The sequence below is a fragment of the Anabrus simplex genome, chromosome 1 (assembly GCF_040414725.1).
Source record: "Anabrus simplex isolate iqAnaSimp1 chromosome 1, ASM4041472v1, whole genome shotgun sequence".
Lineage (NCBI taxonomy): Eukaryota > Metazoa > Arthropoda > Insecta > Orthoptera > Tettigoniidae > Anabrus > Anabrus simplex.
In genome coordinates, this window is record NC_090265.1 from 1241837347 (window position 1) to 1241860236 (window position 22890).

The following is a 22890-nucleotide window of genomic DNA, read 5'->3' on the forward strand; positions in this document are numbered from 1 at the left end:
AAACCTGGTTATCATCACAATAAATATATACATCTTAAATATAATCTAATCTGAATTATTGACAAAATAGGATGTCATCAAATAACTTTAACTGTACATGTAGGATTTGCGCATAGCCATGTAAATATAGCATTATAACTCCAGCTAAGCATAAGATTCTGATCTCGTAAGGATAGGTTCTCACCACAGACAATCACTACTTAAATAATACCTGCGAGAGACAGACGTCTCGTGCAATGGCGGTAATTTAATATAAATATAGGGATACGAAAGGATTCCCTATCTAGAAATAATATCAAATATGGGTTGGCTGGTTTATTGACATTCTTTCTGGCATTGTTGTGCAGGTGCAACATTATATTGTTGATGAGAAGTTGACGATAATGGCGGTATATTGATTTTTAACAATGACATACTCAAAACAGTGATAACAACATGTCCGTGAAATCTAATTCAATTTAGAAAGAATTGTCGTAGTAGTTAGTCCATGTGCAGAATTTCAAATAAGTCTTTACATGACATTAAATCATACAATATTCAAAATGTACTATTCGAAAATCTTACAAGAAAATGACTTTAAGTACGGTACCATTAAAAAATCATGGCTTGAAATATATGAGTAGCCCATTTGCAAAACCCGCTATATGCACTATAAGAACTTTTTGGGTATTGATGAAAAATCTGTACAAAGTATCATAAACCTGATAGAAAGTTGATTCCTTTTCCAAAAATTCACAAAAAAATAACTTGAAATATCTATATAGGAGCCCATAATCTCATGAACGTAGGAAGTCAGCTATTTAAATATTGATTCCACACATAACTGGTTTTGCAACTGTATAATGCATATAGCAGGTTTTGCAACTCAATGGGTAGCCATTTTATTTTTCTGATAGTTTGCAAAACCTGCTATTTTATGATGATAAGGACTTGCAAAAGGATAGAGACGGGCTTAAAAAACACCAATATTCGTGAAAAAATGTATTTCGACGATGTATTACCCTTGATTAACATCCATTAATAAATTACAACCAGTTCACAAACTAGTTTCAAAATTAAACAGGAATAATGTAACATAAAATATGACGAGTTGAAATCTATTGACTTCAAAAGGTGTTAGTTAAACAGTCACTTTGCAAAAACTTGCAAATTAAATAAAATAGTCTTTCATATTGAGACAAAACAAGAAAAACTTGCAAACTAAATAAAATATTCTTTCACACTGAGACAAAATAAGGAAAACTTTAATTGTTCATTTGGCCGAAAATAATACCCATCAGTGTGAAAACATCAGGTGAGCATCCAATAAATCCTTGCTTATGTGAAATCAACATCCTCTTCCTCCATCAGTTCAAAATCACTCTGACTCTTGTGTTCACAATCGTCATCCATACAGCCTTCTTTCGTAGCAATAACATCAGCTGCAAGGAGCGTATTGTAGAACTGCAACTTTTCATTTTCACCCCAGTTTTCACCAAAGTGGAGGCACAAAAGTCGCCTGATATCCTTAAGTTTTGCTGCCTTTACTTGAACAGTTTCTTCAACGTTTTCAATACAAGCGTTTTGCCTGAAGTTTTTTCCCTTCCTGCAAAGACTTTTAGGTTCACAAATGTCAATGTTGTAAAACGGATCGCCTTGAACTAAAGTAATGTTCTTGCTTTTGCCATGCGTGATCGTAATTTTCTTTGACTTCTGGAATTTGAAATGCCATTGCCCTGGCTGTTTGAGGATTCCATCACAGTAGGATTTCCAGTTACGGACTGAACAACTTCGACCCAAATGGATTACGGTAACACAGCTCTCTAACACTTTTGTGTAATCCTCTGGGCTCTCAATCACATCCCTTTGCCTGAATTCCCTCTCCAATTTGCCGAAAACTCTGTCTGGTGGAATGAATGAGTGCCCAACAACAGGGAACCAAATCTCAACAGCTTTAACATGCTGAGGAGCTTCAAAAAGCAGTCAGTGAGACAACATTCCGAGCATTGCTTTATTTTTATTCTGACCGCCGCATCCGTCAGAAAACAAACGTACAGTTGTAACCTCATCTAAAGCAGAGTTGCATAGTCTGTGATGCAGTGCTGAAACAATATGGTTACATCCCTTAGGATACTCATTTTTGGTCCAAAAATAGCTAAAAGTGTTGCTTTTATTTTGTGGTGATAATGATGAACGCTAGCATATGGTGAAGTTTTAGAGGCAGAGTTGGTGGGAGTAGTAAGCTGCCTGATCTGGAGTTTTCGGAAGTACTATATTTTCTAACAATCGTAGCTCAGTGTTAGTGCATTTTCCACTTCAAGCCGAATCTTATCGTAGAAAGCATCTGCTCGTTTCTCGTTTATTTTTAACTGGAATTTTAAACCATCTCTCTTCTCTGGAGATATTTCTTGCAAAATCTTGTTCTGAGTGCACATGCAAGTAGAGCATTTGTCTGAGTGTGGACTGTCAAAACTGATATTGAAGTTTTCTGTGAATATCATACGGAAAAATTCATATTCAACGTAGAGATCATCACTTGGTGTATCTCAACATACATTTTCCACATCTTTTTTGTGTTCAAATCACTAGGGAAGTACTGTCGTTTAGTTTTCTTTCCCCGACAATAGTGGCTCTGAATTGGTTTCAAAGTTTTAATAAATGCTTTCACTGCTTCACGTTTTGGCTTATGTACTTCAGTTCTACGGTCAGCACCTCGTGTTTCAGAAGGTGTAAAAACTAGATAAACAACACTATCAAGATAAGACCAGAACGACCACAGTACCTTCCGTTGGCGGGCTCAAAAGCAAACAAATGAGTGCCTAAGAAGCTGCTACCTTCATAGAATAAAGAATCCTATTCTCTGCTCGCTGTCTTCTTGCCTTGATGTTACATAACTATTTATTCCTAGAGAAAAGAAATCAATGCAGTGAATAGGATAATTTAGCTGGTTTTGCATCTGCATAATCTCTGACAAGATGGAGGCCATAACAGCTGCGATAAATATAGCGGCTTTTGCATCTCCATATGAATATAACTGGCTTTGCAAATGTATGGCCGATGCACATAGCGCGCTTTGCAAATAACTGAACTTTTCTCTTCCAGTTTTAGAAGGCAAATAACGCATTATGCAACTCAAATTTTAGTGAAATATGTAGGTCTTGGAGTAATGAAGGCTTGGGAACCAAAAACTCGAAATCGAATTTTCCGTCATATAGCGGGTTTTGCAAATGGGCTACTCATATATGGAATATACGATTTGAAATATATGTGTTGGAATGTACATGTATAACTTGAAATCTGTTTTTAAAATATACGACTTAGTGAGTTGTCGTTTCCTTCGCCCGCGGTTGTAAAGAAAAATCCTCACATCAATACCAGTACGCGCCTTCAGGTTGTTTCCAGTTAAAACATATACAAAATTAATATTACATCAATGGGAGTAACATTCTGATATTCATTAACCCTCTACTGCATGAATTATTTTTCGTTTTCGTTTGGTGAAGAAAATTTCAAGCTTTAATGTTCAACATACGTCCAGTGTTTTAAATGTACCATTAATTCTTAACTGGGGCTAATAGCTTAACACTCCTATGTGATGTGGATTGCCATAGTGAAATATATATACGATTTTTGACGATTTTACGCTAAGTTTTTAACACTCAAAGATCGAACATTACTACGTACTGCGGTACAACTTGCACGACCGTAGGACGGTAGTCTTTGAGGTTGAGCCAGAGGTACTCCTGAAGCCTGTGGTAATATGATGGGGAGGGCCCACTTAAAATAAACGGTGGTTGGTACGCGTGGATGTTGACGGGGTGGAAGGAGTACCTTTGGCTGTAGGGCTGTTTTGTCTTATGTTATGTAAAAAAAAGGCATCACTGGGATATATGTTTAATTGATTGTACAGTTGAAGGTGTGCCGTAAAACTACCTCTGTCTACAACATTTATCCATGTATACAGGTGAAAAGTTATTTGTTGCCTAATAACAACAGTATGCAGTAGAGGGTTAAAATATGAAAGAGATTTTTCCTCTACCAAATCACGTAATTCAATGTAAATGTGGATATCGTGAAATTGAAAGGATTCATTTTGAAGATATGACATGGAAATATGACATCATCTCAACATGCGAGTAGAAATAACAATAATATGGCGTTGGCTCGTTCCTAGAATAGATAAAAATACATTCAGATGTAAGGGCTGGTTTACACGGGTAGAGTAGCGAGGCGAGTAGAGTGGATAGTAGAGCTACTAGCATCGTGTAAACGACCGGGATAGTAGCAAGTAGAGTAGAGTAGTTAGTAGGCAGTAGAGTAGAGTGGGTTTCCGCTGCGGTAAAGTAACTCTACCACTATCCTTCCCCCTCCACCGGAACCGAGCTCCGAGAGCTGGCGGAAAAGTCCGAGGACGTTCGATTTTTAAGCTGACGCGTCATTCGACTGCTGTATTTGCATGTGTGTACATGCGGTGGTATTACGTCGAGCGTTTATTTGGCGGTAAAATGAAGTGGACGGAAGAAGAAACTTGCAAATTTGTGGAGCTCTACAGCGAAAAAGAATGTTTATGGAACATAAACAGCGTTACTTATAGAAATAAGAATATGAGACGGGCGGCGGAAGAGGACTTGATTGCGAAAATGGGTAAAGAGGGTTTTGGGTTAACGGAACTGAAACAGAAAATAAAAAAATTACGATGTACATACAATCAAATACTCATGAAAATACGAAGATCCAAGAAGTCTGGAGGTGGTGCCGCAGACATCTACACTCGAAGATGCAACATAAAATATAAACAAGTGTCAGCTGGATTTTCACTTAATATGAAGATTTCTCAAGTTTCAATTTTACACAGCGTGTTCATCATGTGTCTCGACATGTTTAAGTTAGGCAATACAATGGTGCAGGACTGTGTACATTAATCATATTAATAACATACATAGGGATCTTCTACATATCACTTGCCACTGCCGTTAATTTTCAGCAATAACAATAATTTCCCCAACAAATTGAATAGTTTCCATATGTTGTTTGAAATATCCAAAATAATTATTGTTTACAGTACAGTGTCAGATCTAGAAGCTTAAGCTCTACACTTGGGCCGTACAAGCAACGAACAAAAAGAACAAAAAAAATCAGTAATTGGGATATTTATGGTGAAGAAGCTACTGCAAATTACGCCTACACCAGCGTAATTTACAGTGTACGTATGGCCGGTTTCGTCTCAAAACTCACGTGCAAAAATTAGTAGCAAATGGTATCAAAACTCACGACTGCAAACTAATAGCTAAATTAATATTCCAATGAGTCTCAAAATCCACGACTCCGGATAGCAGGTGCCTACGATGACGGCAGGAGGGGTGAGGTGAGCGGTGACTCACTGACCAGGCCTCTCCTGAGGCCACAATACCATTAACATTAAATTTATATCAAAAGGAAAAATACGTTATATTACCTTTAAGACCACAGAAAACTGTTTTGATGATAATAATAATAATAATAATGATAATAATAATAATAATAATAATAACAATAATAATAATAATAATACACCTCTGTGTCATTCATCGACCATTATTTTCCCCTGTGTGTTGGGGTGGCAGAGTAACATCCACAGTATCCTCTGCCTATCGTAAGAGGTGACTAAAAGGGGCCCCAGGGGTACTTAAATTTTTTAAAAAAGGCCCTTGTCTTTCTTTGCCCGAAACCTTCATTTTCTCGAAGTATGGGCCACCTTCCATTTTTTCCCTCTGATTAGTATTAATAGAGGATGGCTGCCAGTTGCACTCCCTCTTAAAACAGTAATCACCACCACCACCTTTTCCTTCATTGTTTTCAACACTTATTGATTTTTAATGAACCTTTCCACATTTTCTTGGCTGGGGAAAGAACCACCATCATAAAATATCATCAACATCAGCGCTGTGGAGTCTTTTTTAAGTCATATAGCAACAGAACGTCAAAGATAGCGATTGGCTACTTCGCTATATTTCAGATAAAATTCTGACACATTTTAACTTATGATTTTATAAATTTGGTGAGCCAAGTAGTCAATACTACAAGTATATAACATTGCGTATCGTGTAATCGCGTGGGGGCGTGATGTAATATATTAATCTATGCTAAGTAAGGCATCTGGGAGTACATGACTCAGTCATACGTGTGGAGCATGAGTTCATATTATTTTCGGAAAGCGTATCAGAGACCGTTCATCATACTCGCCCACTTTCTGAAGGGAATGGAGATAAGTAATTTAATTTCCCTGCGATGAGATTCATGACCAAATTAATCTCTAATGAAACTAAATGAGTGAATTAACAGTCGTAATATTTAATATCGGTAAAATAAAGTTTCTTATATAAGTAAATGCCGTCTTCTGGCCTCATAATAGAACTAAGCCCCGGTAATTACTACCAACTGAAAATTTATTTTAACTAGCAGCAGGCAATATACCTACTTTAATTTTATGTCGTCCGGATGCATGGATACATGGTTAGCATCCTGGTCTGTGGTCCAATGGGTCCAGGGAGTCCCAGGTTCGACTCCTGGCCGGGATTTTCACTTTCATTTGTTAATTCCTATGGCTCGGGAACTGAGTGTTTGTGCCGTCTTCAGCATTGGACTTCATGGATTGCAAAAAAAGAGGCGTATTTCTATTTTTCATCTATTCACATAATTCAATCGATTATCCATCCGACACACACCGAAAAATATATTCATGACGCAACCGATTATTCTACGCGATATAACTGAATGATATTTGAAATTCATTTGATTATTTATTCCATTATTTAAATAACCGGATGGAAGCTATTTGATTTTTAAAAAATATCCGATTATATCATCACTAGTAGGGTGGGCACATATCCATTCAAAGAAGAACTGGTCCTGCTCGTGAGGTTTGAGACTGGCCCAGATAGAAAAACCTATTCTTGCTAATCCTCTTCTTAGAATTCGTGAATTTTGATACTCGTGAGTTTTGAGACTCGTGGGTTCTGAGACGACACACTGATGGCCAATGGGTATTCTTTCTATAACTTTTGAAATGAATTCTGTAAAATTTCATTCGGATAAGATTTAGGTTGGCTGAAATAAAAAAAAAAAAAAAGGAAATAGAAACATCACTACAGTCTAACTGGGGAAAGGAGTACCTCACCCCTTCACCGTGGAACAAAAACCTTCGCCAGAATTATGATTTATAATTAGACTGGAGCTCGTTCATATAGTTTTATCTTAGAAATCACCACTACAGTATTTACAGACGAAGACTAGTAAAATCCTGAGGGGATGATTACACTGTCGTTACTTTCTGTACAATGATGAATAAAGTCATAACAATTCAATCGTTTGTGTTCCTGGGTTAAAATAAATGCTTGTACTGCCAGGGAACTGCTCCTTCATTAACAAAATGATTCCTGAGACGATCCCTCATGTTCTTGGCCAACTGTGTCGAGTTTATTCCCCCATATTTCTCCAAATTGCCAAGTTCTCTCAGAATTAATGCCGATGCCCCGAGTGTATCTCTCCTACTAAGCCAGCCTCTTACCCATTCCCTTTTTTCCTCATTTACTTCTTCTAACGCTTCACTAACCTCTTGCAGTAATATGTTTGTAAATGTCTTTAAACACTTCCTTACGATGTGCTTACGTCTTGACATGGTGCTACTACTGTACTCTACTCTACTGTATGACTCTACTCCCGTATGAACGATACGAGTGTCAACTCTACCAGACAGCGGTAGAGTAACGTGGCTACTTTACTAACTACTCTACTCGCCTCGCTACTCTACCCGTGTAAACCAGCCCTAAGGCTTTCTAGGCGTTTTGCTCTATCAACCAGCGTTTTGCCTTAAGTCTGACACTAGACTCATCAGAGTGGGATGTATCAGACCCTACCCACTGACGCTGGGGTGTATGCAGGTGAACTTATCAGTAGCCCATTATAAAAGGCACAGTCTGATAACTGCATACGGGAGATAAATCTCCACAGTGGAATTATTGCTCGCCTGGCAATTCCGAGTGGAAATTCTAAGTTCCCATGAAGGGAATTAGATATGACATGCTTTATTGGTGGAAAAAAAAATAGATATCAATGGGAGTAACATCCCGACATTCATTAACCCTCTACTGCATACATTCCCATTAAAAATATATTTCCAAAATACACTTCAGTTGCATAGCCACACTGGATTGATGATTCTGGATTATTCCGTCATGAATAGCTGTAATAAATCATCATGCACATGCACAATACTACAATAATGATGCTGGTCACAGGATCTGGCCAGATTTCCGTAGAATGTACCTAAATGAAATATAACGAGAGCAGAACTTGACATACAGCTCATAATATCTATTCTGATTCATATCGAAGATTAGTATATTCTGTCGCCTTCATATATTTATTCATTACTGTAAACGACCTACTCATTTTCATATGCGAAGATTCTATACTCAACATAATTCCTCTCTATCACAATAAAATGTTGATTCACAATAAGCATGTAGATTCACAATAAGCACGTAGCTATAACAGTCTTTGCCCCTCCTGTAATAAAATTCCTGTACTACTCTACCATAATTCTGCCGCACTGCATTGAAACAAAATTCCTGCTCTACACTGTAATTCAGGTACAAAATTAAGTATTTCTACGATGTATAATATTATTATCTCGAAGATCTTAATTTAGTGTGACCAATGTAATACCATTGAAATTAATATATATTGAAAAATGACTGCCAGAAATTCAATTACATGAACTGAGGTACAATTTATTGAAATCTCGCGTAGGTTTAGGTTCTTGGATGAATATTAACATCCCTGAATACTTTGATTCCACTCGATGACACGATATCAATTTAATATTGCTAAATATTCTGCAGTTTCTGCTCATTATTACACTAAATGATATGTACAGAAATTCAACATCATGAAAGTTAATAACTGATTATTAAATAATGAAACAAGGACGTAGCTTTCGATGAACCGGCCACCACCGGGTTCTGGTGTTGTGTTGTAATCCATCCAGGGCGGTGTCCTTACGCCTCGCATATTTATTCCATCTTGATGATTTTCCTACTCGCTATATCTGTTGGATAGTTTAGATCTCCTGCAAGGATAATGCTTACTCCTCTCGGGATTATGTTGAAGGAACTTTGCAGGCTGTCGAGTATGTCTATTGGACTGCAGTCTGGGCGGAAATATACACTTATGATTATACCGATACTTGCACGGACCACTAATAAGTCTTTTTCTGTCATCAATACTTGGAATGGGGCCAGATTTGGTTCAATCAGACAGCCCCCCCCCCAGATGGTCTTCCTCTGATATATTTCTTTGCCAAAGCATGTACCTTATAGTATCCCGGGACATCGGTTCTGTTTTCTGGAGTTGCAAAGGTCTCTGTCAAGAGGCATATATCAAAGTCTCTAAATAAATCGTTTGGGGAATTATTTATCACACCACTTAGACCTTCCACATTCCATAGGAGTACACTAACCTTGTTATTTATGGGTCGTTTGTTGTCTAGTTCGGATAATTTGACTTCAAGTGGGATTCTTGTGATCGAGATCCTAGAGTTCCACGCCCGTGTTCCACTGGTGACGAAAATTTAGATTGAATCTTCTGACCGTTACCACTTGTGGCCAGAAATCTGACTGTTTCACTTTTTCTAATTCTGCGAGTGGTATGCTAACCTTGAAAGCGCTATTCGTGCCTCTTGTTAGCAGCTGTTCTACTTGTGTGTTACCCACTATTCCGTTGTCCTTTAGGTATTTCGTTAGCTTCATCGCTTCAATGTTGTGGTACAGGACTCCAACGTATAATCAGACTGACCCTGACTGGAGTTCTTCACTTCTGACAGTCCTTGTTCCTCTTAACGATAACTCCATTTCTTTGTACTCTAATGTTTACACACCGAGCTCGATAGCTGCAGTCGCTTAAGTACGGCCAGTATCCAGTATTCGGGAGATAGTGGGTTCGAACCCCACTGTCGGCAGCCCTGAAGATGGTTTTCCGTGGTTTCCAATTTTCACACCAGGCAAATGCTGGGGCTGTACCTTCATTAAGGCCACGGACGCTTCCTTCTCAGTCCTAGCCCTGTCCTGTCCCATCGTCGCCATAAGACCTGTCTGTGTCGGTGCGACGTAAAGCCAATAGCAAAAAAAAAGTGTTTACAAATTGATGGTCTTGGGTCTTATTCGTTTGTATTACAGTAGGTCTGACTTGTTCATTTGTACTTCCCCTTCTTCCCGTTATGATTATTGTTCCCTGAGGTTGAAGGCTGTCTGTTGGAATATTTACCTGTGTATTGTCCGATTCGTGACATTTTTCTATATTCTGGCACGTTACTGTGGCATAACTATATGATGATTTATTACTTACTAGAAAGTTTGCTTGCTGTAGTTGTGCCTCAAGTATGAGGGCCATCTTCTTCAAGAGTGTGTTCCTCATATCCTCTTTCTTGTCCTTTAGTTCGTCACAGGCCTTTTTATTCTCTTCCACGCTTTTCTTTATTTCTTTCCCGACCTCTTTTTCTTCTTGCATGGATGTATTTATAGCATATGTTTCTAGGTGGTTCCTGCATTTGTTACACATCCATAGCAAAGTTCCCTTTCTTGCTTTTGAGAGCGTCGAACTCAGTAGTTGTCAACGATGTGCACTCTTTATTGGAACCATCTTTTGCAGTTGCCATCACAGCCGACAGCGCCACTATCACCATCAAAGGTATTATCGTATTGTGGACATTTATGAAGTATTTCTTCGTTTGACATTCCTGAAATGTTGTTGGTAGGCATGGTGGACACTATATAAGATACTCACTATATACTGTATAATTTAAAATGTTAATTCAAAATATTACCAGATATGAACTTCCAAATTATCTTCACCGGGAGATTTCTTACTGAGGTTGATATGATTGTGTCTCTATGTCTCTCTCTTCTCTTTTGGACTAAAGATGGCGGATTGACTATATTCTCCGCCACACGTTACCGCTTGGATCACTCAACGTACTCCTAATGAGGAGTGCGACCTGAGTGTGTTTAAAATCTTTGCCAAGATGGCTTCTCACAAGAAGAATATTTCGACACTAACATTTCAATTTTTCTCTCAATATTCTCTATTCTAGTAGTAAGTAGAGACTTTAATATATCCCTGAAGCTTAGTCTACCTGATTAAACCTGTAGTATCACGTCGATTCACTCTGTAACTCCCTTTCTTCATCAATCTTGTAGCCACGATGACTACACGATCACCATTACGCAATAAACACGCGAATATTTGCTCTTGGCCTTCTTTCCATTGTCCAAGAATCTGCTCCTGTAGTACCGTAAAGCGGGGTAACTTCGGCCATACGGGATAACTTCGGCCACTGACGAATAGCAACACTTATTTTCTCCTGCCTCCTAAACTGAAAAAGATAAACCACTTGCAACAACTGAAATCCACGTACGATAGAATGCTCTATCAACACTCGGTAGTCCAAAGAACATTGGTGGGCTCATTTTTGAGTCAATCCATTTTTTTTCGCAGCCCCGACTATTGTCTTGTCTGGTAACAGCAGAAAACAAACTGTTCTCTTGCCCCAGCATTCGATTCTCCATTCCAGTGGTTTATGGGGTCCAAATGTAAGTACGTCTGGTAACTGATCAACCTAATTTGATGCATTTTATTCAAATAGGTTCTTCAGGGAATAGTTTTGTGATGAAAGTTGTCCACTTCCGGGGTAACTTCGGCCATGCCAAGAACGTACAGGAAAACATTACGCGGCCGCGAGTTTTGTAATTACGAGCCTGTTTACTTCAAGAATGCTTTAGAAGAGATTAATAAAGCCACAATAACAATAAACGGAGAAGTTTATCCCGACAGGGAGGAGAAAGACGGTTCCTATTTTCAATGATAAATAGACGGAAATCAGTTGATATGGACGAGGCGCAATTAAGAACTTGATTTACGACCCAGATATTTTCTAATTTAGAAGACAGTGTATTATGAGAACAGTCTATAAGATTGCTTCCTTTCCGATCGCCTTTTCCCTCCATACTATTGAGCTTTGTGATTTTCGTACTTTTTATTTATTATCTTTTGTATCATTACGTATAATTACGGAATGCAACACGTAATTTGTAATATCATACAATGCTTGTATGCTTAGGCTAAATAAAATAGTTTCTTCTTTGTGAAAAATGTGAATTTGATCACTATACTTCTGTTTTACCACATACCATTTTAATTTGTTTGTAATTGTTGATACTGGGCTTTTTGCAGGTTTTTAAAAAACATTCACAGTGGCCGAAGTAACACTACATCGACGAAAACTTCGTTTTAAGAGATATTTTTATGGCGGCCGAAGTTACCCCAAAACATGGGGTAACTCCGGCCACTCTTTCGATAATTATAATTCATTACTGAATAACAATTTGAATTATGTTCATATTTAGAAATGAAGAACAAACATGGCAGAACTTATATTATATTTTTCAGCAAATTAGAGGGAATATTTCACATTTCAATTTTAAAAATATACGAGAAAGTGGCCGAAGTTACCCTGTTTTACGGTATATTTATTCCCTGTTTGAGGTTATCTACTTCTTGATTCACTTGGCCCTTGATCACCTTAATGTTCTGTATCAGCTCCTCTCTCAACGTATTTCATTTCCCATTAATTGCCTCATTGTTGACATTTATTGCTGTTGTTACCTCATTATTTAAATTTACGACATAATCTTTCATATGTCTGACGGTTGTCACAATTTCTGAATGGATTTTCTGCATCTCTGTCGTGACCATTTTCATCGTTTCTTCTTATCGTTTTTGAGCTTGTTCTTAAGCTTTTACTCATTTGCTCATTATAATTTCTTTCAGTTTCCTTTGGGCTTCTTCTTGTCGTTTTTTGTGCTTGTTCTAATTGTTTTTGTGTTTGTTCTTGAGTTTGTTCTTGGATATTTCTTACAATTTCTTCCAGTCTCTTTTGTGTTTGTTCTTGTGCTTCCTTTTGTCTTTTCTGAGCCTCTTCTTGTTTTCTCTGAGCCTCTTCCTGACTCTCCTTCATCTTTTTAGCCAAATCTTCCAACATGACTTTATGTTGTGCTATACTAACCATCTTACCTGTGTAATATTTATAAAGTTCAATATCAGTAATGGTGTATTCAGAAGAAATTTCTGCAATCAGTATATAAAATTCCTAACGACAAATGGAATCGGGCGTTCCCAATCCGGATTGTAATAACACGTGTAATTCACCAAGTCATTTATGGACTAACTTTCCTCGCCATTATTGCCAAGGTCTGCTCGCACATTTGCCAATATTTATTACTATTATTAGCCATCGCAAGCATTTCCCTTCAAATAATATAACCTACACGGTCGTGATCAAGCCGCACAGTTGGCGTCAAAATATAACAATAAATACCACTGAATGAGGGTGGTGAATGCCTCAAATAATGCCACACTAATAGCAATCATGCGCAACCAATATAAATCATACGACGGCATCCTAGCAAACCTGGTTATCATCACAATAAATATATACACCTTAAATATAATCGGATCTATATTATTGTCAAAATAGGATGTCATCAAATAACTTTAATCATATATGAAGGATTTGCGCATAACCATGTAAATATCGCGTTATAACTCCAGCTAAGAATAAGATTCTGATCACGTAAGGGTAGGTTCTAACGAGGGACAATCACCACTTAAATAATACCTGAGAAAGACAGGCGTCTCGTCCAATGGCAGTAATTTAATATAAATGAAGGGATATGATAGGATTTCATGAGGAAAATGTCACAATAATAAGCCATAACTTTTGTGACGTTGGTGACGAGTATTAGCTCTCCCCAACCATATTTTGAAATCTGTATTCGAGTTTTTGAAATGTGTGTCATTCGGAAATGTTTCAGTCTTGTGTTTTACAAGTACTTTCTATGTGGCCTTGCCCAATTTCTTTGCTACCATCTCGGTCATTGTCACCATGAAATTATTTTACCTTAATGTTTTCTCTCTGAATCCTTATTATCTTGGTCTGGTACGATTCCGTGCCGTATGTTGTAGTTTCTTATTGAGAGCGAGTCTCTGACTTTCTCTCTCTCCGTGCGGTGGGCCATGCTCACTATCGGTGTGGTCCGCCATGAGTAATCCTTGGAGTACGATGGAGGCAAGACGTGTTTCGTTCCCTCTCCTGGGTCGTTTTCCGATCCACCACATAGATAAAGGATAACAGTGTTTCTACATAAGGACTTGTCCTTAGTACTGATCTATCAACTTTGGGAACGTCTTCCTTTTATTATAAATTTGTAACTTCAAGTATATTTCATGTATGTGAGTAACGGATAGTAGTACACTTCTCCAACTCCAACAAAGCAAGTAAGTCTTTTCTTCATTTCTGTCTTGGATCTACTTAGCGCTGGGTGAAGAAATATGAGTGAAATTCTTTCATCTTGAGTATCGTCGTGGGTCTTGGATTTATTATGTCGTCCAGTTTTTTTAGGTTACCTTAGGTTTTTCTGAATTGGGTTTCCAAATTGTATCTAGTAATACATGGGATCCGTTTGGTGAAAAGGAAGTGTAATTAATTAAAAACCAATTTATTTGATAATACTAATGAGTAACTATGAAACATCTCTGTGTATAATTTTTAAACTACGCGAGATTTCACTTGGGTACCAGTCTCTTTATTCGTTTTAATTTCTTGTTTACCTCTGTTTCTGCTCATTTAATTTTGACTGTGCATTGGTAATCTTTCCCTTTCCCTTCGTATTTTGGTTGGACCTGTGTGTTATTTGGGTTCATGTTTTCGGGGTTGCCAAGGACTCTTGGCGTGTTTGTCACCATGGCAACTAGTCACGGTTGTGATTGTGTTTGTTGTTGTTTGGTGGCGTTCGGGTTCTCTTAATTATGCGTGTGAATTTTGGTCCGTTTCTTGGGGATTTTTCATTTGTTTTCCATACTTTATATAATTTTATGTATTCCCCTTTTATTGATCCTTATATTTTTCTGGCTTTCTGCCGGTTTATGTCTGCTATTTTCTCATCCGCGTGGCATGTACTGGGGGCCGTGTGAAATCTCCGTGGTGATTGGCCTAAGTGTTTTCGGTGTAATGAAAATATTTATAAGTTAAAGGAATGTTGTGAAAAGAAATATTTATTGAAGACGCAATGCATAAAACATGTTAATATTTCACACGAAGTTGGGTTGGTTTGAAGTTATACAAAATGTATCAGGTAATTTTATTTTTCCGTCCGGAGGGCACGTTAAGTTTTCCCTTTCTAAATTTATTTGTAACCCAGTTTGGGTGGTTTTAATTTTGGACGCTTCCCTGATAGTGATGGCTTAATTCATTTATTAAAAAAATATGTAAGTTATGTTCATTATGAAAAACTTGTCCTCTTTATTGTAGATTAGAAATTTTACTGCCGTACCAACATTTATTTTGGTTCATGGTCTCTGGGTAACGGATTGTTCAACTAAGGTTGTGGTATGTTTTGATGGTATTGAATTATTTTGCTACTGTCTTTAATTTTCTTGTCACTGTTTGACTTCTACTGCTGACAGTCGGTAAGGCGGTAGAGTTAATTGGTAGCAGAGCGTGGTTTCAATTTTACAGCAAATGACTATCAGTTAGTAAATTTACCTTCACTTCAAATTAAAAAATTCTTTACATGATGCAAAAATTAAAATTTACAAGGAAGTTGTTTCTCGCAGAATAACGCAGAGATAAACAGGTTTTGATAGAGTTCTTCCCTCAGTACGGAGTCTGAAAAGGTGCTGTAAATACGCCAGACACTCTTCACTTTACCAAATCTCCGAGTCCATACGGTCGAAAATCAAACCGAAAAGTTTTTCGTAGAACAGAATAATATTCCCAAACATAATTAAGATTTTGAAACGAGGTAATTCAATTCCAGGAAAAAGAAAATAATAATATCTTGAAGTAGATAATTTACATTTTGCCCTTGAGTAGAATATAACTCATGGCGTCAGATGAGATGTTGATTACTTACAAATCCATAGAGATAAAACTAGGTAGAACAAACAGCGGACGTCCACTCCAAATAAGAATATAAAATTAATAAGCTCTTCAGGGAGTTAGCCCTGATCCTTCACACACTATCCTGGCATGTTAAGATAAATACACGTTCTTCTGAGAAGCAACCACATCAAGCTTCCAACACTCATGGCGTCCGACAATCAACTCGCCTCACGCCAATAAGCAACGTGAAGCAGATCCCGGCAGGACAGCAAACGAGCCCCGGGAGACAGACTCGCTTCAGAACCAGTCCAACACCGGACCAGATAACAAGAATAGGAGTAGAATATATCGTATATGGACGATAGAGCACAATTTCGTAGACGTAGTAGATGCAATTAAACTTAGCGAAGTAAGTCGTACAGAACATAAAATTAAAAGAGTAGACATAAAATTCTAAAGTGAAACAAATTTCAAAGGTGAGGCACCTAGGCCTAAAATGTAGTAGGGAAAGGCTAAAATCGTGTGCCAACCGGCACACTTTATCGATTTTGGTTGATAGCTACAGTGGAACAAACATACATTCATAATCTCGGTCATTTTAGGCATTTTATTTTTTCACCCTTCTCTACTCTTCGCCAAAGGAGGCTGAACTTCGACTTTAAAAATTTCCGGCGTGTCACTATTCATCTCAGCAACCCCAAAACTGTGTATTCGACAATATTTTCCATTTTTATCTCACCCCTCACTCCCCAATCTCTAAGTGATTAAAAAATCCGCAGTGTCACTATTCATCGCAGTGACCCCAAAAACTATGGATTCGACACTATTTTCCATTATTTTTAAACCTTAATACCCTCTCCCAAAAAGGGAACTAAACGTGTACTCTAAAAAATCCAGAATATCACAATTCATCTCAGCGACCCCGAAAACTATGGATTCGACACTATTATAGATTATTTTTATTTCACTCACCCCGATGCCCCCTACTCCAAATGGGGCTGAACTTGGACTTTTAAAAATTCCGGAGTGGCACCATTCATGTCAGCGACCCCGAAAACTGTGAATTCGACACTATTTTCTATTATTTTTATACCTCACTCTCCCCGTGTCCCCATCAAAAAGTTGGTTGAAATTGGACTTTAAAAATGTCCGGATTGTCACTGTTCATCTCAGCGACCCCGAAAACTATGGATTTGACACCATTTTCGATTTTTATCTCGATTTCCCATCGCCCCCACCCCAAAAGTTGTTGAAGTCGGATTTTAAAAAATCCTGATTGCGAATATTCAACTCAGTAACCCCCAAACTATGGATTCGACACTGTTTTCGATTATTTTTGTATCTCACTCCCCCTCGCCCTCCCCAACTATCCCTCGTCCCACCATAAAGGAGGCTCAACTTTGACTTCAAAAAATCCGGATTGTCACGATCTCATCCCAAGACCACGAAAACTATGGATTCGACACTATTTTCTATTTTTGTATATCACTACCCCTTCGCCCCCCCTAAAAGGGGCTGAACTTAGGACGTAAGAAAACCAGATTGTCACTATTAATCTCAGACACCCTGAAAACTGTGGATTCTACACCATTTTTGATTATTTTTATATTTCACCCCCTTCACACACCATCCCTAAAGGATAAAAATCCGGAGTGTCACTATTCATCTCAGCGACCACGAAAACTATGGATTCGACACTATTTTCGATTATTTTAATATGTCTATCCCCCTCGCCCCCGCCCCACGGGGCCTGAACTTGGACATTAAAAAATTCGGAGTGTCACTATTCATCTCGCGACCCCGAAAACTATGGATTCGACACTATTTTCGATTATTTTTATACCTCACCCCCTTGTCCCCGCCAATAAGGGTGCTTGAGGTGCCTTACCCCAAAGCGGTTTGTCTTTTGATACTAAGTCATAAATGTACCAAGTTTGGTTGAAATCGCGCCAGTGGTTTAGAAGGCGATGTAATACTTGCATACACACATAGAACGACATTTATATGTATTGAACCATATCGTTCATGAGTGAATATAATATTTAACGCGCCAGGAACGCTGTGCCAGGGAGTCGAATTTAGGATGGCGCGAAGTGTAGCTTGGAGCGCGAGGGGGGCAGAGCAAGCCAGCGCAGGCGTGGCAAGATGTGTGAGAGAGCAAGGAAACCTAGAGTAAAGGATATAGCGACTTGAATGTTGTTACGGGATTCACATGTAACACCCTGATAAGAAGAGACGCCGCAGAAAGCGGGACTGACAAGTTATGAAATTAGGATGATAACTACTCCTAGGAACGAAATTGAAAGAAAAGAAAGTGATAGAAAATGTCATCATAATTTACTGAGTGCTCTGGACTTTTTCTGGACGCTGTTCTTTATATGACTTGATTGAAACGAGCGTGGGAACCAAGCTCCCATCTGCACAAAGGAATAGCCTGTGTATCTCGGGGGTTACCCTTGTGCGGCGTTTCTGTCTGAACTAATGAAAAATGCAGCACTAAGTGGAATGGGGGTCATTTATTCTTGCTTGCTGTGGAAGTTGGGTGTGAAGGAGGCTGCATCGTCCTCAAAGTAGTATCGAACAGTACCCGAAATAGGAAGTGTGTAATTAATAAACTTCTATCTAGAGTTCGTGTGCGGTAGCGTGCTGTAAAATTGGTCAAGTAACTTTCTACCTGTTAGGCAATATTTTCAGCCCTAACTTGTAACATGCAGAAATAGGAGTGATCGGAGTGCATTAACAGGCATCTCATCTGTATGTATAAAATTGCAGGTATCGCGGTACGGGAAGCTACGACAAGAGCTGTTATAGCACGAGACCGTTCAACACTCAGCACTCAAGCAGATGGCATTGCGATGGACCAACACCAGGAGCTGAGCCGACGACCAGCTACCCAGGACGACGATAGCGAGATGTTGGGCTAAACCAAATATACAAGAGTCCGGCATGGAGGATCCGTGAGGTCACCATTTTACAGATAAGTTTGAACAGACTTTTAGCATGAGATATGGACAGTTAACTTCGCATATATTTTTCTTTTGTAATTAATCATTCACTTCGCTCACATGGCAATTATAAAATTATGTTCAGGACTTATGCATATGTAGTAAGTGTTTTAGCTGTGTATCATCTGTTTATGTTAATGGGGGAGTTAGGGTGAATTTGGTTTGATTAATTGTTATGTAAAATAATGTTAGTCTTTTGGGAAATCATTGTATAGAGTTTTGCGGAGCTAGGGTCGTCAAGATCTAAAGGACATATATGCCTTATAAATATCGTGTGGGAGACCCTTACTGGAAGTGCCAGGTAACCTAAGAATAGGGACTGCATGCTATATAAATGTGCATGAGTTTAACACGTATGCAGGAGAAGCTGAGCGCTATTTATCCTCAACGATGTATTAGAGAAGGTCATCAAAATTATACCGGCGAGTTTTCACATGGCTTTGCACGTGGTATGAACTGGGGTCCAATACATGAAGAGATGAAGTTTGCGAATGGTATTCCGGATGATTTGAATGCCCTGAAGCAAAGCCCGGCGTATAGGCCTAATCATGAGTCCGAGGAAAGTGACTCCCGTTTAAGAGAAATGTTTTATTATGTTATTGAGAGGCCGATAGCGCCTGTAGTTTGAATAGAAGGGATGAAGTCCGCTCAGCTGAGAGCCGCATTGGAATATTAGTTAGAAGGGACCCGTTTACCACGTGACGAAACCCAGGTGTGAGGGAAGCTCGGCCGTGTAGTTGTGTGTCTGCTGACGTAATGTTTTGTTTATAACCACGAGGGAGAGACGACCTTGCCCGTCCTTTTAACAAGCGAAGGTCAATGCCATCGTCCAGTGAGAAGACCCCAAGAGAGAGGCAACTACTTCACCAAGCCCGCAAGATCAGTGTATTTCTTTGCATGTGTTTATTTCAGATCAGGTGGTATTTGTGGTTTGTTCTGTGGTGTTTTATTGTGTCTTTTTGTATTAATGTTTGTCGTTTGATTGTACATTGTTTGAGGGGTAGCACGTATGTATTCTAGGGGTTGCGAGTTCTAATCTCGTCCTTGACTATGAGCACGGGCTCATATTAAATTCAGTGCCCTTTGGGGGTATAAGAAAGTCCATTTTAGCATTCGTGTGATGTAGTATCCCAGGTTCATGGGAAATAAATAGTTTCTTTATGTGCGAAGTGTTCTGTTCCTTATCACGTGAATCAGGAAGTTTTAAGTACAACGGTTAGAGTCGAATCTGTTCAAACTTATCAATATGTACGACGCAGTGTTTATGTAACGCCCCAACGGTCTCCGAAGTAGGTAATTAGTTTGTTTTGCTGCCACTTCGTGGCCACTGATGATATGCTTGTAATACACTTGTACCGAGTTATGCGATTTTTAAATCTATTTCATCCAATTTTTATGTTTTGATCATTAAAGTTTGGTTTTATGTAAATTCTTATCCTCATTCACTCACACAAACACAACTCCTGTCCTACTTACATCTTTAAGACTTTATTTAGTGCATTTTGAGATCAAGTCTACGAACATTCCGCGGGCTTTGCCACTGGACTAGCCAGGTCAGAAGAGGACAGGAATTTTTTGGTAATTTGTGCTTTCTCACGCTGTGATCCACTTTCGTATTATTTATTTGTTACCGACCCAGTAAGGTACACTATAGATTACATACACTCGCCTTTGCTTGTTGGAAACCACCAGTTGCTCTTCGTTAGGAGTGGGTGATAACTTGTGTCATTCCACAGTAGATATTCTACTTTTTCCACATCACATCGATTACACAGCTTCATTCTCCAAACTGGGGAGACCTAACAAAGTTGGTCCTATGACATAAAAGTACATCTTGATCACGGCATGTTGGGTTGCTATTTCCAAATAACAGGTACGGTCAGAACCTCTTAGCAAGAAAGGTACTTCATAAAACATTTGCGTGTTCTCATCCTCCTATATACAGCATTTTTCCCTGACTATCTTAATACCTATAGCGTACGTAAGCTGCTGTCGCCTAGCGACAATCTGTCCATCAAGTCGATCCAATTTTGGTGCGGCTTTGCAATTAAATTAATTACATAAAATTACTCATCATAAAAAACTACCTATCGGATTTCATTCAAACAACTTTCTAAACCCTCCCAGGAGCAATAAGAACAAATTGTGAAATTTTGATTGAAATCGGTCCGGTAGTTTTTGAGTCCATTCGAGACATACAAACATTCATATATATACAGTGAGAGAGAGAGAGAGAATTGAATTGAATTGAATTTATTGATAATGATGATATACATGCCACTGAGGCTGAAAAGCCCCTTTATGTAGCGTCTACTTATAACACAATACAAGTTTATGAATATACTAACTACATTTTAGAATATTAAAATATCAAATTAAACATTAAACTGAAAATTAAACTTAAAATTAAAATACAGATACCAATTCCAATAAAGTTAAAACATAAATCATATAAGAAGTAGAAAAGCATATCATTCGATTTTTTAATATTTTAGGCTACAAGAATCTCAGGAATATAAAAAACAGAAACAATTTTCTTAGAAATATACATATTTCTTATTATTGGACACAAGAATACCTGATCTCAGCCCCTTGCGTACTCCTCCAGGAAGATAGATGTTAAGGACTGCTTTAGTTGGGTGCAGTTCCTGTCATTTGCGAAACGGTGAAGGTTAAAGACATTGAAGATACGGGATGCAGTGCAAACAAAAGATTTGTTAAATTTAGTGGTACGATGAAGGGGAATTTGAAGGGTAGTTTTTGTAAACCTATTATCTCTGTTATGTACTGACTCCATAGATTTAAATGCATTATATAGGTAGGGTGGGGTCTTCAGTTTGAGAATTTTGTGCGTAGCAACGGCTACTGAGATTTCCCGTCGTTCATGGAGTTTCAACCATTGCAGCTGAATGTAATAGGGTGTTATGTGTTCATCACGCCTGGCATTTGTCACGTAACGAACACATGCGTTTTGCACCCTCTGTAGTTGTATGTTCAAAGTTTCAGATAAGTCGTTGTATACGACTGATCCATAGTTAATTATGGGGAATATAAGACTTTGAACAAGTAGTTTCCGCATAAAAGGTGGAGAGAGAGAGAGAGAGAGAGAGAGAGAAGAAACCCGGTGAACGATAGACCATTCAATTCTATTAATATTCCGGTAAGCGACGTCTATTAGCTGTAGTCAAAGTTATTGGGAAATTAGTTCAAATTGGAAAGGTTTTCAGTAGCTGATATTTCCTTGCCTTTTGCTTAGAATAAAATAGCCCTCGTTCTAAAATGGAAAAGTCCTCTTAGAGTGATAGAGGTAGATATGATTCTTGATTTACTCGCTTAATGAGCTAATACCTGAGAGTTAAACCCACCCTATAAATAAATCATTGTGTAAAATAGCTCTCATTTGCCGTCAACACTTACTTCGAGAGATTGTTCTTATTTTATGTTTCAAAACTAGTTAGTTCATTTTCCAGGTTTCTTCTCGAAACCGTTTCTCCGGGCACCGACCACCGCCGGAAGGTTCATGACCACCTGAGTCCTCCTAGTATCTTTGTAGTATGCTGTAATGCAGGTCTGTCTATTTTCTGACAGTCTGCTTGCATGGCCATCTTATTTCCATTTGAGATTTTAAGACATCGCATCACTGCGTCCTTTATCCCACTGTCTTTTACATGTCCATATTGAACAACTTTTAGTGTACGATTTTTAACTCCATTTACCTCTGACAGATATGCATCATCTGTTTACGTTGTTTCACTGTGACTATGTTTAACTTCCGTGCAGATTTATAGGACTATGAACTTAAGTTTAGAACACTGAACCCGGGAAAAGGACATTGGTCTAAAATGATGTGTTTTCAGATGGTGGCGTCATCTAATAGGAGAATAATACAATTCTGGCAAAACGTGCAATGGTGTCGATAGAAATAAGCAA